This window comes from Ascaphus truei, chromosome 7, assembly GCF_040206685.1.
Source record: "Ascaphus truei isolate aAscTru1 chromosome 7, aAscTru1.hap1, whole genome shotgun sequence".
In the NCBI taxonomy this organism is placed as follows: Eukaryota; Metazoa; Chordata; class Amphibia; order Anura; family Ascaphidae; genus Ascaphus; species Ascaphus truei.
The window spans coordinates 67,231,738-67,248,205 of NC_134489.1; the positions used below are offsets into that span (position 1 = coordinate 67,231,738).

At 40.0% G+C, this 16,468-nt stretch overlaps 1 protein-coding gene and 1 long non-coding RNA gene across 7 annotated transcripts in view; both read left to right on the forward strand.

The window, feature by feature from the left end:
- LOC142499497 (uncharacterized) overlaps nt 1–1,073 on the forward strand; it is a 6,021-nt gene extending 4,948 nt beyond the window's left edge. The window contains exon 2 of the long non-coding RNA XR_012802691.1: nt 672–1,073. This is a non-coding gene — a long non-coding RNA (uncharacterized LOC142499497). The remainder of the gene's footprint in view (nt 1–671) is intronic.
- CERKL (CERK like autophagy regulator) overlaps nt 1–16,468 on the forward strand; it is a 291,588-nt gene that overhangs the window by 12,386 nt on the left and 262,734 nt on the right. The window lies entirely within an intron of this gene.

A 16,468-nucleotide genomic window follows, 5' to 3' on the forward strand; every position in this document is an offset into this window, starting at 1 on the left:
AAATCAAATTTGACAGGCTTCAAAAATTTGCGTCGCTCTGTCGCGTCGCGCTTACTATAAGCGCATGCGACGGCGGCAATACATTTGTTTTGCCGCGACGTCGCGTCGCTGGCACTATAAGCGCAGCCTTAAGCTGTGTTTGTAGGCTCTCTGCTGACCTATCTAACCTGGGTCCTGAGCTAAATTAAAGTCACCTCCTATAATGAAAGGATGGTCTATGTTAGCATTTAATATATCTAGAATCTCTTCCATGAAGTCGATTTGGCATTCATACGGAGCATATATATTTACTAATGTAATCACAGTGCCAGCCAATAGTCGTTGGATTATCAAGTATTTGCCATCTTTATTTCTCTTAATTTCTTTGGTTTGAAAAAGGACATTATGCTTTCTCAGGATTGCCGCTCCTTTCTTCTTGCTGTTACAGGATGAAAAATATGGGTTTAGGAAGTATCTCCTAAATGTGTTTGGTGGATCTCATTTATTAAAATGGGTTTCCTGCATAAATATTATATCCTTTCAACCTCTTAAAATCTGCCAATGCTATTTTCGTTTATAGTTTAAGTTTAAACCTTTTATATTAATGGAAAGTAGTTTAATTACTGAGTTGGTGGACATATCAATTTAGATGAGGAATAGCTTTGAAAATGATCTGTCTCTTTTTTCTCTAGCAGGATCACCAGATATGACGGTGATATAAGTCGGCTTCTTCACAGGAGATTTCTGCAAACCTCATAGGCAAAATGGTCGTGGGACAGTGACTTTAAAACAAGAAGGGCGAACGAACGTTTGGGAGGGGAAGAGGTGCAACAGGCATCAGGAATTGAAAAACATCACGGACAAATAAACGCCCGAGACTCAAGTAGTTCTACACTACTATTGGGGGGACAGGGTAGGCTCAGGGCCATACATAGATCAGCGGGATCCTCTCCCATTCACACTCTGTTTGAGGCTTAGTTTTAAGCCTCACTCTTCTCCCCCTCCCGGATCCTTCCATATGAAATAAGCACTTTACAATGCTTCTCAAGTCTAATATTATATTTTGTTAACTCCAATAAAAAGTGTACCTCTGATTTGTTTGTGTATTTAAAGTTTTGCATTCTTTTTTTTAAAGAATTTTTATTTATTTGTTTTAACCCCCTCTAAGGTGGGAACACACATACATAGACATATACACGTGTACATTTTCACCCTACTTTCCCCATTAGGGCGTTCGTTAACCTGTAAGCCCACATCAGACCAAAATAGTAAACTTATTTACAAATCTAACTCCGGGCCAGAGGCCTACTCATTGAATACCTCTCTTCTCTTCCTATTCCCTAACCCACATCTGAGATGGCAACGGCTAGGAGGACCCCACTCCTGAGTGAGGAATGACTGAGATTTGTCTCCTGTGAGCCACAGTGGTCCCAACACTGGCTCAGTAGTCCCTAAGACACACCCACCTCCTCTAGTCCCCAGGGACCCTCCGTTACATCTTAGTTGGAAAAATAGTTATGCTATTTCTCCTGTTCTCTCTTGGCTACTCACACCTTCCTTTCTTGACCTCCTCCTCTGGGTTCTAATTACGTTTTGGTAGTTCTCAAGTCTACTCCAGGTATGAGAGACCCTGTGGGGCAAATGTCCGTTCTTTCAGACCAGACTTGTTGTTGCTGCCATCACGCTCGGAAAGGGGGGGAGGGTGCTCCGAGTCCACCGATAATCTCTAAAATGCTAGTGCTTCATGCCATCCCTCAATCCTGTAGCCGCACACCTCTCTGAAAAAGGGGTAATGGTGGGTTGAAGTATCTGAGAAATTCGGTGAATTATCCAATCAAGCTGTTAGGATTGCTTCTTGTCTCCCACTCTTCCTTCTCTTGGCCTCCGCCTCTCTGCACACGTGGCTAGCTGCTCGTTCAATGAGGCTTGGCCTGGTCTTCACTCAAGTTCTTCAGTCAGATTCCCAGGCTCTCCAGGAACTGGTCTGCTTCCTCAAGGCTCCTGCAAAACTAAGTCCGAACGGGAACCCCCACCAGTACTTTATACCGCTCTCCCTTAGTAGGGTAATCACGGGTTTGAGTTCCCTGCGCTGTTTGATGGTAGTTCTTGCCAGGTTGTTGTAGCCCGATGTGCCCTATCATCAACAGTCTATCCTCAGGAATGAACAGGGCAATAACTGTGAATAGGTGTGTGAGATAAGCAGGCAGGCCTTCCGAACTGATTGTCTTAGGTACAATTCAGACTGATATTTTGCTGCCTTTCTCTTTTCTCTAGGTGCTTTTATATAATCTTTGAGGTTATACACCTCTTCTGGAAGTCTACACACTTCACTGTCCATACTTTGCTACGACCTCGTGTTGTCCTCAATTTTGCGTTCTAGGTCCCTTAACCGCTAGCCCAGATATGCCACCTCTTCTTTTTTTAATTTCTTTTACTACTTTGTGCAGTTCAGTAGTTATATTTTGCAGAAGGGAGTTCAGATCTTTATTTTGTGATCCTCGTTTCTTCTATTTCCAAGTCTGATTTCGATGAGGCGCGAGAGAACATGCGCAGAGAGTCGACATGTTCAGACGCTCTCCGAGTCCCAGACCTCTTGAAAAAACAGGAAATATCCGGGGGAGCTGCCTTTTTGGTATTTGGGGACATGCTGGGGACCTTGGAGGTGTCTAATCTTACGGTCACTATCTTTTCTATTTCAAGCTTAGATGGTGGATGAGACATGGCCGAGCCGCTACCTGCCCATCCACCTCAAAGCCGCACGTTTCACAAGTGCACAGTTTTTTTTTTTATTGTTGATCTATCGTGTTGTTTGAGTGCAATGATTTACTTCTTCCCTACCATAAATCACAGCTTAGGCCTCGATCAAACAGGCTGCTACACGCGTTTGCAAGCCTCTGTCTGCTGGGCGATGTGTAAATATCCCCAGCAGACGGAATGACGCGAATGGGGGCGTAACTTTAAAAAAAAAAGTGTGTGTGTGATTGGCTGGCGAAGTGCATGTGACAGGGCTGCTGCTTGAAATTTCAACATCAGTTGAAAGCTGCACTTCGCCGCCGGGGGTCGTTTTCTGTTTGAAAACTCCCACAGAACACAGCGAAAGAGTGGCGAACATTCGCGCGCACGTCGCATCGCGTTCTGTTTGAGCGAGACGTAAATCTTCTTTAAGCTTTTGTTATCTTCAATAGTCTTCACCATATCACAGTTACATTTTCTTACATCTTCAGTTATACGTTTGCGTATTGTCCTGCACAGCTCTGCATGTTCAATTCTTATTCTTATTGCGTCTTGTCTCCTCATTAGTTGTTATGTCTAATCAGATATTTTCATATCCGTTTTTTTGTTTGCGATTCCTCCGATTTTTCCCCCCCTGCACTTTCAGTACAATCTTCATAAGTTATTAATAATTGTTTGTTAAAGTGTTACCATGCATTCTAAGCAATCTGAAGGGATTTTTCAGTTGTAGTTGACATTTTCTGCTGTTTATCTTTGAGGTTATTGATGTTGAGTGTTTTTTTTTTCTCTTTTTAATCAGTTTAATCAGTTTTTCCAACGTTGCATTTAGTTGTTCTCTGCAGCGAACCAATCGGTGATCACTCCTGGTGTCAAAACTGTTAAGGACTGTGCAGTCTTCAATCATGTGTTTCTTGTAAGTTAGGACAGCGCTGCGCAAACTTTTTCAGAGAGTCTGAGATGTAACTCTTGTTTTTTTGCAATTTCTCTGAGCATTGCACGGTCTGACCTTGGGGTGAATTTGCTGGAACGTCCACTCCTGGGAAGATTGACAACTGTCTTGAATGTTTTCCACTTTTGAATAATCTTTCTCACTGTAGAATGATCGACTTTAAATTTTTTGGAAATGGCCTTATAACCCTTCCCAGATTGATGGGCAGCAACAATTGCTTCTCTAAGATCATTGCTGATGTCTTTACTCCTTGGCATTGTGTTAACACACACCTGAATGCTCCAGACCAGCAAACTACTAAAACTTCGGATTTTATAGAGGTGGTCACACCTGCTGATGATCAATTAATCAAGGGCATTTGATTGGCAGCACCTGTCTGCTACTTAGCATCTTAATTCCTATGGAAGCAGAAAGGGTGTACTTAGTTTTTCACACATAGCTTCTCCATTTTGGCTTTTTTTTATTAAATAAATCATAACACTGTAATATGTCATGTGTTGTTGTTCATCTGAGGCTGTATTTACCTAATTTTAAGACCTGCTAAGGAACAGATGATTGTTATTATGTCCTGATATGTAAAACCATAGAATTCAAAGAGGGTGTACTTTCTTTTTCACACAACTGTATATATTGGACATCCTACTTACATCTGGACATTTATATACTCTATTAACCAGTTGATTACAGAGCCACGTGTGATTTTTTGAGCACCACTCTTCACATTTTATATCTGGTCGATTTCATGGTAGATATCTTCCACTTCATTAACTGTGAGACTTTATTTTGGAGCATACACTTGCATTATTTGAAGCCTGTATCTCTTTGTCAACTGAATATCGATTCTGGCTGCTCTTTCTGATGAGCTTTCACGCTCCACTATGTTGTTTCTCCGTCTCCTCGTTAACGAAGAAGCCTACTGCACTGATTCTTCTATTATCTGTACAGTACCTCTGTAATAGAATAGATATCTGCTTTTGAACTCAATGAGGCCTTCGTCTTTTCTTTTAACTTCACTAAGGCTAACAATATCCAATTGAATCTTTTCAGGTTTGTCTTGCAGTGCTGCTTCACTGGAGAGAGTCCAGCAGTTGAAGGTAGCCAGGTTTAGCTTTCAATGTTTATATGTATATATTATATCAGGTATCCCAGTGTATGTTCAAATCAAAACTCACTGGACCACTTAGTTTCTGAGAGGTTCTAAACCAAGAGGTTCTCAGAAATAAGGAAATAGGTGCGCAGTGAGCCAGCCAGCACAAGTGACATCAGTGGAAAACACATATCGCTGTCCATGATTGACGGTTGGCAGCCATTTTGTTTCTCAAATGTTTAATCATTACGACTTATCTCCTCCATTAAGGCACCTTTGGTTGAGGGAATCGCTGCTTTTATTATTACAAACATATATCTTTTAATCTATTTTAAAATAAGAGAAAAGAAATGTCAAGACATTAGTAGTTTATAATTACGTCTGTTTTCTGGGCCCAAAGGAAAGGTTGTAATTAATAGCAAATCTTTTAGCCTGATTTGAAAAATTGGTAAACAGTGAATGTTAAAACCTTTCAGTGTAATTTATTATTGATATTCTGAGAGAATCCAATACAATCCAAATTAAGTAGCCATATTTCTCATTGACAGTTCTGCATAGATAATTTTAGCACATATTTGTTTTTAAACATTTGATATTAATTTATGAATAACTGCAGAAAGTATGTCATATCTGTATATGTCTTTCTCTGCTGGTTAATCAACAGTATTAAACAACAGTTACTCTCATTGGCATCAAAGATGTAATTTGAGATTTTGTTAGGAAATGGATGCCAATGAGGCATATTTTAAAAGGAGCAGACCGTGGTAGAAAAGCTGCAAAACATAATAACAAAGACATAAAGATTCTGAAATATAATTAATTCTGAGTGTATATCCTCTTCTGCCATGGCTCTTTGCGAGCAGATGTGATTGAAATAGATACTCTTAGTCTGTTTTGGATACCTAAAGTAAGACATCTGTCACTTTATGAAGCAGTACTCTGTAATGGAGTAGCAGTGTATGAGGCAGTTCACAATACTGAGAGTAGACACGGTACCATATTTGATCTTTTTCTTTCTTTTTTTTGACTCCTTAACCCTTTTTTCATGTTTTGCAATGCGTTGCAGGTCCCTTTAGCAGCGAAAGGGTTACATGGCCGACCCTCCTAACATGAAAGTGAATTACGGACAGTGATATGTTTAAAAGCTTAAATGTGACTGTTTTGATATATCTGCAAGATAAAAGAAAACAAATATCGGTATTTTGAAATAATGTTTTAAACCTGTGTGTGCCTGTGACATAGCCATCATGTCGTAGGGTTTGGCACTCCAGGGACCCCATGATGTAGTGGCTAAGCCATAAGCTTTCAGCACGTTGTCTTTGGGAGTTCGGGATGAACACGTTCTAGCAGGCAAAGAAAGAGGAGAAGGAGCACTCCTGTTCCGTTCCCATCATAAGTGATGCCGCAATCACGTGATCGCTCCGGGGAGTGGTCATGTGATCACCATGTGCCAGAAGAGCAGTGACACTTAATGGGTTAAAGCCTGAAGATTTTGCAGATTGTCCTTAAGGTGGTTTTGTTGTAATTTTTTGGAAACGGCATAAATGTTGCATAAAACGTTTGTGCGATCTGTTAACAAATCCACAGTCTACAGGAGGAGACTCAGTAAGGTCTGCCAAGTAGTAAATAATCAATCTGGTGTTAACTACTCAAGATGTGCATTGCAGTTAACCCTTTGAGTGCCGGAGGGCCCGATCCCACCGGGACAGCGAGGTCACGTGACCGCGGTTGCCCTTAACCCTAAAACGAAAGAGAAGTCCTCCTCTTCCATTTCCCTATATTACAGATCACATCCTGTACTACATGGGAACTCGGGACACAATCACAGCTGATAATAATAATAATAAAAAATAAAACATTTTTTTTTAAAAAACCTCCTTGTGCATTACATAGCCACTACATAATGGGCTTTTGTTACATCCTGGGCCACCCATATTTTTAACATCGGATGCTCCGCTTTGGGGAGATAATAATATTTAAAACGCTTATATCTCCTGAGTTCAGTGAATTCTAACGGTTACCATGGTAAGCTCAGACGCTAGAGATGGGGGGGAAAAAAAATCATGATTTTTAACACACAAAAAAAATCATTTGTAAATGAAAAAGCAGGTCAAAGGGCACGATACTAACATTATATGAGAACCTCATATAGGCTTCTGGAGGTCATTGGTCACCCACAACGGACCTTAATGAATTTCCCCCTATGTTTTTTTTCATCATCCCTGTCAGCACGTTAGCATTTACCTGGTGTGAAATAGCCTGCATACGTTCACACTTTTTTTTTCTCTCCCTTTAATCTTGCCTCTATAGCTTTATTTGTTATATTTTTTTATTCTGTTTGCAGTATGAAATTTGACGTGGGGAAGGCTAGTTAGTAATTTGTTCCACTGAATATTTGATTAGAGCTATGGCCGGCAGATATTAGGGGCTGGTTACCACACACTTACAACCACAGAAATGGTACAGAAACAGTATCAAAGAAAAAATTATACCGAAGGCGACGAGAGATATGTTTCTTTAATAAATGTGGTGCTATATAATTTTGCACCATAGAATCCTTTGTCTTGTAGACTTACAAGAAACTCCCCATTGTATATCCATCCCTGTCAAGACTCGCGCATTAGGGTTCTGTCTCACACAGCATAAGCTAAATCTCGATCTGACGGGAGACCCTAAGGCAGAGTACTAAACCACGCCCAGTGTGTCATAACCCCACCCAAACATGCTAGAACCATGCCTCGTCACACCTTAACCCAGACCCATCACGTTATATCTCAGAACAGTCACATCATAGCTTTGCACCCTCACAACATAACACCACCTTCAGCAGATGCTGCATCCCATGCACCGCAGTGGAATAGGAGTTTCATGCAAATGTCAGAAACGTGTTACTATTTACTTCTTATCCATTTTAACATGGACAACCCCTATAAGCTTATGCCTGCCGTATTACACAGCTTTTCAGCACAGCCTGGGTTAAATAAGTGTATAGCCAGTAAACCTACTCACAGACAGCTGTTTCGACCTTTTGGGTCTCATCAGTGTGAGGCTGCTTAAACTGGTTTGCAATGTCAAGCTGGGCTAGGTTTCACCCACACATTAAATAATGTGTGCACGCAGCAGTATGTATAATGGAGGGTTTTGTGTCACTTTTTTTACCCACCATAACTTATTTAATGCAGGTATTCTCAACTCCAGTCCTCAAGCTCCCCAAACAGGTCAGGTTTTCAGGATATCCCAGATTCAGTACTGTTGCTCAATCAGAGGCTTGGTCAAAGACTGAGCCTCTGAGCCACCTGTGCTGATGCAGGGACTGATTGAGCTACTGGTGCTGAAGCAACGATATCCTGAAAACATGATCTTGGGGGGGGGGGGGGGGGGTTGAGGACTGGATTTGAGCACCCCTGATATAATGTATGGCAATATAGGAAGCCAAAGTGGGCTACTTCAGCACCATGGACAAGGCCCAAACATTTTCTGCGACCGGTGTTAGGTCATGGAAGAACCGAACGCCAGGTATAGCCATGACCTAGCAGAAAAACAGTGTTAAGTCCCGAGTTAACTTTAAAGGCCTGCTGTAGATATGCTTTGAGGTGATCCACACCTCTTTTGCATATCATTAACACTAACCATTATAGTTAACACCAGTCCTTGGCAGTAAGGCAGGCCTTAACACTGCCTTAGTGAGCTTTGAAGATACCCGATAGCACTTAACGAGACCTCAACTTAAGTTAACACTACGTTAAGGCAATACCGGAGCTTTTTGGATCTGCAGCTAAAATTCAAATATTCAAAGGTAATATATATATATATATATATATATATATATATATATATATATATATTTTTTTTTTAATTGCAAATAACATTATCATAAGTAGTTTTTTGTCGTAAGTGGGAATCTTCATTTACAGAAATGAAATTTATATAGAAGGCATCTGCGTCAGTTAAATGATTAAAAAGGAGCTATATTTTCCTTCAGATCTTCACGAACCCTCCCAATGTTTAAGTAAGGCATTGGTTCCTACTCGTGTTACTAATGGGTTTTTTCCTGCACATAATGCTAAAACAGAATGTGTTGTGTATTTGATACAGATATTGCCACATTGCCGTAAGGAAGTGCCATTATTTTAGACACCAACCGATTTCATGATAGTGTCAGATTTCCTTCACATATGCTTCTATTTTTGCACAGATGACCCCTGAAACATCTGTTGGCTTTGTGGTGGTATCTGTGGTTTCATCTGACTTGTCAGCTTGCCATTTACGTGCAGTTGGAAAAACTAGCTCTGTCTCTGTACTAGTTCATCATAGCTATTGCTGGTAAATATTGCCAATATCTTGGTTGAGCCTTCTGTCATAAGGAACATAATCATCATCAACACTGTAGAAAATTAATATGTTCTACATTAATCATTTCTGAATCAATAGTTGTGCAGGGAAGTGAACACATTAAATGAACATGAAGTAATTCTATTGTATGAATTCAGTTAGAACAGGGATGGCCAACCCCAGTCCTCAAGGGTCACTAACAGGTCAGGTTTTAAGACTATACCTGCTTCCGCACAGGTGGCTCACAGTCCCTGCTCCTGTTCAGTCTTTGACTGAACCACTGATTGAGCCACCTTTGCTGAAGCAGGGATATCCTTAAAACCCAACCTGTTGGTGGCCTTTTAGGACTGGACTTGGCCACCCCTGTGTTAGAAGCTCAAATGTTTTATTCCAATGTTGCGGCAGAGAACAGTATTTGCGATTTAGCTTATGAGTTCCATAAGCTGCAGATATTTGATTAAGTGGGACCAGAAATGGCTGGTAAGTATATTTACAAAAATTATGATGGTTATGTCTATATACACTTTTTACTTTTGTATTCATACCTTTGTTGACTATCTGGCATACTCCACACACACTGACATTTCACACTGGGTGTTTTTTGTTAACGTCTTTATTATTATACATGCTACAGTAGATCCCAACACAATTTTTCCCTTTTGTATTACTGGTATCTCATTCTCTGCCATTTATTGGTATTTATATGGTAGGTAGTTTTTCCCTTTTGTCCTTTTTTTCACTGTCTGGCGACATGCATGACATCATTATTGGTGCCGTTTTTTGTTGACTGCTACTCTGGTATACAATGTTGTGCTTAACACAGTGTGTATCTTGATAAAGGTCTCAATAGAGACAGAAACGTTGATCATACTCCCCCCCACCCCACTGTTTTATTCATATCACAAATCGAGAGTGCTGGTCACATGAGTGAATTCCACTCCTTCCCAGGGTTACTTACACTAAATGTGTCATGATGTAAATCATCATTCAACAGGTACTTAAAACGAGTTGTATATTTTAAAGCATCAATCTGCACTAGCCACCAATAAAAATACATGTTTCTTTTTATCATTGCAAACTCCTTTTTGCTGCTGCTGCTGCTGCTGCAGTCCCACCCGGTTTAAATTGTGTAGTTGAATTCTGGAGATATCAGTTGCCGAAAAAACGCTGCCCAAACCACCCTTTTGCCATTGTAACTTCTCATGCCAGTTAAATAATAAATAGGTGACTCTGCAATATATGGAAAATAAATACAATGTTAGAAATAGACCAGTTCTCCATGAAGTATGGTTTTCCGGCAGTTTAACGTGTGTATATGTATATATACTGTATATGTATGTATATATTTATTATTTTCATTTTTGGATCAGTTTAGTTTTTAACGGAATGGAAACTGTGTGCCCTTGTACCATATCATGTGTTTTCTGTCTCTCTCAATATAATGTGAAATGTATGCCTAATGAAAATATACTATGTAATTCCTCATTGTAATTACATAATTGGAATACATACAATTAAATGAATGGTTACAATGTGATGTCTTCCTTTCAAGCAACTTAGGAAACTCTACTTGAACATCGTTAATTGTGGATCAAATAAAGTCATATATTTAATAATGTCCTGAATACATCCCTAGAAAGTGTCAAGTGATATTTTGATGATATTTGTTACACAGTAATCAGAAGCTGCACTAATTTTATTTAGATCTTCAGAGGAGAAATCAAGGAGTTACATAAGGCATTATCTATTCTAGATTATACTACAGAACCAGAGATTGTTATTAATTATATTGTGATGGTGCAGATCGAGGCACTAGCACTCCTATAGAAGTCAATAAGTTTCCATGCGATAAGTGCCCTGATCGGCACTATTGCAGGTTAATAAATAACCCCAATAGAGTAATAAATTGAAGGTTGCTTGAAATTTGTGGCAGAATAATTGATGTCAATCTTATTTATATGCCTTATTCTCATTCAATAAATGTAATTTTAAGTCTGGACCGAAAGTTTTACTCCTGACAGGAGACGCCGTATACTGTAGCATGACTGTTTAGAGATGAAATGTAATATTGTTTTTAATTGAACACGGGTGAATAGAGCTAATTCTGTTAGGTAAGAACTAGGATTGGTGACGTTTATTAAGACTTTTTTTCTGCAGTTGCAATACAATACAGGGACTGTCATCTTTGTAGTATAAAATGTGTGCATGAAATGTGGCCAATGATTCGTGTATCTGTCTAATTGGATAGATAGATAATTGTCCGGGACTATTGGAAATGATAGCCAGACAAGTGAGGATTTTGACCGAAGAGCTTATGGCGCCGAGAGTAGTTAAATGAAATGGACCATGTATTTCAGAGTTTGAACCTCGAAAGGCAATAGATACTTTAGGGGGTGCTAAAGTGCCAAAACAACTAGACATACTTTCGGACACACTTCGTATGTGCACAAGCGCTAACACTCAAAAATCATATCTTTGGGGGTAATGTGAGGGGGGGGCGGTGTGGGTAACATGAAGGGAGGGGTCTATGTTGGTAGCGTGAAGTGGGGGTAATGTTGGGGGGGTCTATGGGGTAATGTGAGGGGGGTCTATAGGGGTAATGTGGGGGGGGTCTGTGTGGGTCATGTGATGGGGAGGTGTCTAGAGGTAACGTGAAGGGGTGTCTGTGTGGGTCATGTGAAGGGGGATCTGTGTGGGTCATGTGAAGGTTTCATTAATGTTACTGTAACTTTTCTTTGTCAGCTTTCCTCATGGTGAGAATAAAAATTGTTAGGGACAGAGAAAGAAGTTTTGTTTTTTTTCCCATTGTATTTTTGCTACCCAGCTTTTGGTAACATGCAACAACCAACATGTTTAAATTATTTAAAGAAAAATGAATCTAGTGGTATTTGTGTTAATGATGCGGCTGACAGTACAGTTTCTCCCTGTGAAGCTAGCATAGCAAACGTATCTATCATGAATGAGAATGGTGATGTGCAGCACAATAATTCAACAGCATCTATCATCGCAGCAAAAATGCTTATTTTTTAACACATGATTCAATGGGGCATATTACATTGCAAAAAATAACAAGCCATTCAGAGATATGGGAGGCTTAATAGATTTGGCAAACCAATGAAATGTTGAAGTGCGAGATGAGTATACCAACCATAAGCAATGTAAATTGTTTGTGCAGCACAAATTGCATCCGTGAAGATGTTGTGACAGACTGATAGGCCTACTGCTGAAGAAGTAATTATAAATGTAAGATACTTAAAAAAATACACGGTCAAATAATAATTTTTGTAATAGCTCCCCTGCAAAATAGTACATATCTCGACAGCATTGATAATGCGTTTCGCAAATTAGACTTAGATTGGAGGAATTGGAAATGGCTTGTAGGCCTTGGTACTGATGGGTCTTCTTCAGTGATCGGGGCAGCTAATGGATTAGCATAAAAAAAAAAAATCAAAGGATGTCAGGCACCTAGTAACAGTACATTGTTCGCTCATAAAATCTATATTTAGTGTTTTACAGTTTGTTGTAGATGTACCATTTATTGATGAAGTTGATCGTGTACTCATATCACTTATCAAATGTTATAAACATTCCAGGAAAAATAGAAGCAACTGGTAGAAACTGCAAAAACTCTCAGTGAGAAATTCTTGAAGCTGCAAAAATGACACAGTTATGTGGGTAGCAAGCAACGTGGATACCACGAGAGCTGTAGCAGTAAAATGGGTTTCATTAGTAACACACTTGGAGAGCGTTGCCTGCGATAAGAATAATGATTTCAGCAGTCAATGGAATATTGAAGACTTTGAAGAAATGTAGTTTTGTTATCACTCTGCATTTTCTTTTGAACTTAGTCAGTGCACAAGAGTCTGTTTCAAGTTTTTCAGAAGTCGGCTATACTTGTATGTTAAAGCAGCAGTACAGGCTTCTTTAAAAAAAAAAATAGAATTGAAGCAGGGGGTCTCCGGAGCTGAACCATGGTAATTTCAGCTCCGGGAACCCCCTACTAGTGGGCCCTTGAGGCAGCCACTAGTAGAGAGGGAGAACTTGATTAGTTCATATATACAGATTATCAGGTCTGTTTACTGTTTTACTAATTAGGATAACACTATTATTCTGTTTCCACTTATGCTGCAGATTTCAAAGCCATTTTTCTTTGATACATTTGCAGCGGTTTATTTATTCTCTATGAACTGAGTGTTTTATTCCAATGACACAGTGATTTTACTACCACTGTCCTCTACATAACACTGGGGACCTTCCACAGAGCTTACTCACAATGTTTTTCACTGTTTGTATGTATATATGTGTATATATACACACCGCTCAACCCCGTTATAGTGCGATCCACTGCATCGCGAATCCGCTTGTAATACGGTATGAGTGTGGCTCCTGTTTTTTTAAAGCTGCATTTAAAAAAAAAATTTTTTAAACATATGCTTTATTGCTAACGGAGAAAATGGACAAAATAAACAAAACACACACAATCCCGAGAGGTGAGGACATTGCACGAGACATCACAGCACAGGAAGAAAAGCGTGAGTGAGGTACAGGATTGCACACAAACTCCTCACAAACTGCTTTCTTGGGGGATTTTTCAGTGAAGAGGATTCGTAATGTGGATTAACTGGGAGGGGGTAATTCTCCCCTTCCATCCTTTGCCGAAGGTCACAGGAAAACCAGAAGCATATTTAGATATAATTGCCATTTTACTACAAGATAGAAAACTGTGACATATCCGTTTTGAGCTTTATTGTATTTTTGGGGTTTACAATATAATAGGGCCCTTGTTTCCCATCTTTTTGTTCAAAATAACCAGTCATTAACAAAAAATTATTTTTACTGCATCAATTAAACGGCATTTTCTGAAAGCAAATCGTCTCCAATGAATACCAATTGACTGCATAAAATATCTCTATGCACTTTCAGACCCACAAATAGTAATGGAAACCATTAAAGGAGAGGATATTATGTTGAAGGGTATGTTATGTCATGTGAGCTACTGCAGTATTTAATGAAAACTAATTCATTATTTGATTTATACAGTAATTCCTTCACATACTGTATCTTAAATGTCAATAATTTTTTTTACTAAATAAACATTTAGATGCTGCCCATTAATTCCACAATGTACAATTCAAAAGCTTTTATATTAGCCCACTAAAATAAATAAATAAATATGTTTTAATATATAATAGGCTGTTACAATTAGGACAGAGACTTTCCCTCCTGTTCTATGGGGAACACTCTGACTGCTTCTCCTGCTCGTGTAAAAAGGAAGGACCAGAATTACAAAAAAAAGTGCTGAAAAGGGCAAAAGCTGAATTAAAAAATGCAATCACAATCTCTTCACACTCACACACTCTCTCACCCTCTCTCTCTTTTACTGCTGCAGTCCTGCTCGGGCTCCCCAGCTCCTCTCTTCCTGAGCTCAAGTAATGCGGGGCACAGCAGCAAGAGTATTAGGAGGGACAAGGACAGGTAATAGTGGATATGAGGGATCTGCAGATACAGGAGGCAGAGCGGATCCCTCCCCTCACACAGACACACTCCTGGACGTGGAACCCCTGATTGCGGTGGAAGGATTGGAAAGAATGGGAAGGAAGGGAAGAGGGGAATGACATCTGCAATATCATATACTTACATTGCTACTTAAACGTATGCTGAAAGAGATTACTTGCTACAATGAAAAATACAAATACAGCAATCAGATAGCTCATAATAAAATAACAAGTCAAATGAACTGCAATAAAAAATATACAATAAAAAATACATAAAATATGAATAACTTATATAGCAGTTCTAAATTGAAAAAATGTGGGGGCTGGGGGGGTTGCATGGGGGAGGGGTGGGAGAGTTCTTATTGATGTTATTGTTATTCTCTGGGGCCAGTCGGTGTGTGTGCATGGATCTGTCATGGCTCTTATAGCAACTGGTATTTTCTCAACCCAGGGGGAGCATATAGGAGAAAACACAACAGAAAAGAAACACACTAAGTGCAGACAATATTGTTCAGGTGTGGAATATTGTGATGCTTGGCCTCTATGTGCTGCCTACTCACAGGATGTCAGTAGGATAAGTACAGTGGCGTGATATGTAGAGTCTGGTGGGTCCCTCTGGACATACACAGGAAGCAACTGGGACTGGGATGTCAGTAGCAGGTGTACATGGAAAGATAAAGACAGACCTCCATGGTGCAGATCAATGGTAAACAGATAAACTTTATGTAATAATAAAAAATGTGCACTCACAATGTTTAAAATCAATATAAGCGTTTTGTCACTATATAAGTGATAGGAAGATAAGGGTGGTTGCCACAGCTCACCGCACCGCCGATATCCCGGACAGTTCTTATCTGCAGGCTCCCTGTGCTCCTCTCTACACCATGACAGTGTGGGGATCTCCTGCTGCGGTCTCTCCGCCGAACCGGAAGTGACGCGACGGAGCTGATCGTGCCCACCGGAAGTGACGCGACGCGCCGGAGAGACCGCAGCAGGAGATCCCCACACTGTCATGGTGTAGAGAGGAGCACAGGGAGCCTGCGGATAAGAACTGTCCGGGATATCGGCGGTGCGGTGAGCTGTGGCAACCACCCTTACCTTCCTATCACTTATATAGTGACAAAATGCTTATATTGATTTTAAACATTGTGAGTGCACATTTTTTATTATTACATAAAGTTTATCTGTTTACCATTGATCTGCACCATGGAGGTCTGTCTTTATCTTTCCATGTACACCTGCTACTGACATCCCAGTCCCAGTTGCTTCCTGTGTATGTCCAGAGGGACCCACCAGACTCTACATATCACGCCACTGTACTTATCCTACTGACATCCTGTGAGTAGGCAGCACATAGAGGCCAAGCATCACAATATTCCACACCTGAACAATATTGTCTGCACTTAGTGTGTTTCTTTTCTGTTGTGTTTTCTCCTATATGCTCCCCCTGGGTTGAGAAAATATCGTTTGATCATCTGGGACCAGCCAAGACAGTCCCTTCCAGAGGGCTTGAGCAGGGGGTTACAACCTATATTATATTTTCACTACTGCACTATTTTTAGTCACAATTTTTATTTAGATCACTATATGTGTGTTATATATATTCACTGTATTATAAGTGATCACTAGCACCGAATTAGCGCCAGTTTCTTCACCAATCACGTTGTCATCTTATAGCAACTGGGACAAGAAGATAGAGCAGAGGCTGTTTGGTTTTACTTGGGGATAGATGGAGGATCTTCTGGTTAGAGCAGTGGGGGCTATGTTGAGGAAAACACTTCCAATGATTTTGTAGGAAAATGGAAGGAGGCAACTGAATATTCTGGTTTTGCACCTTGGGGGGGGGGGGAGGGGTGTGATCTGAGTCAAATGATTCGGTGGACTTAATGAATG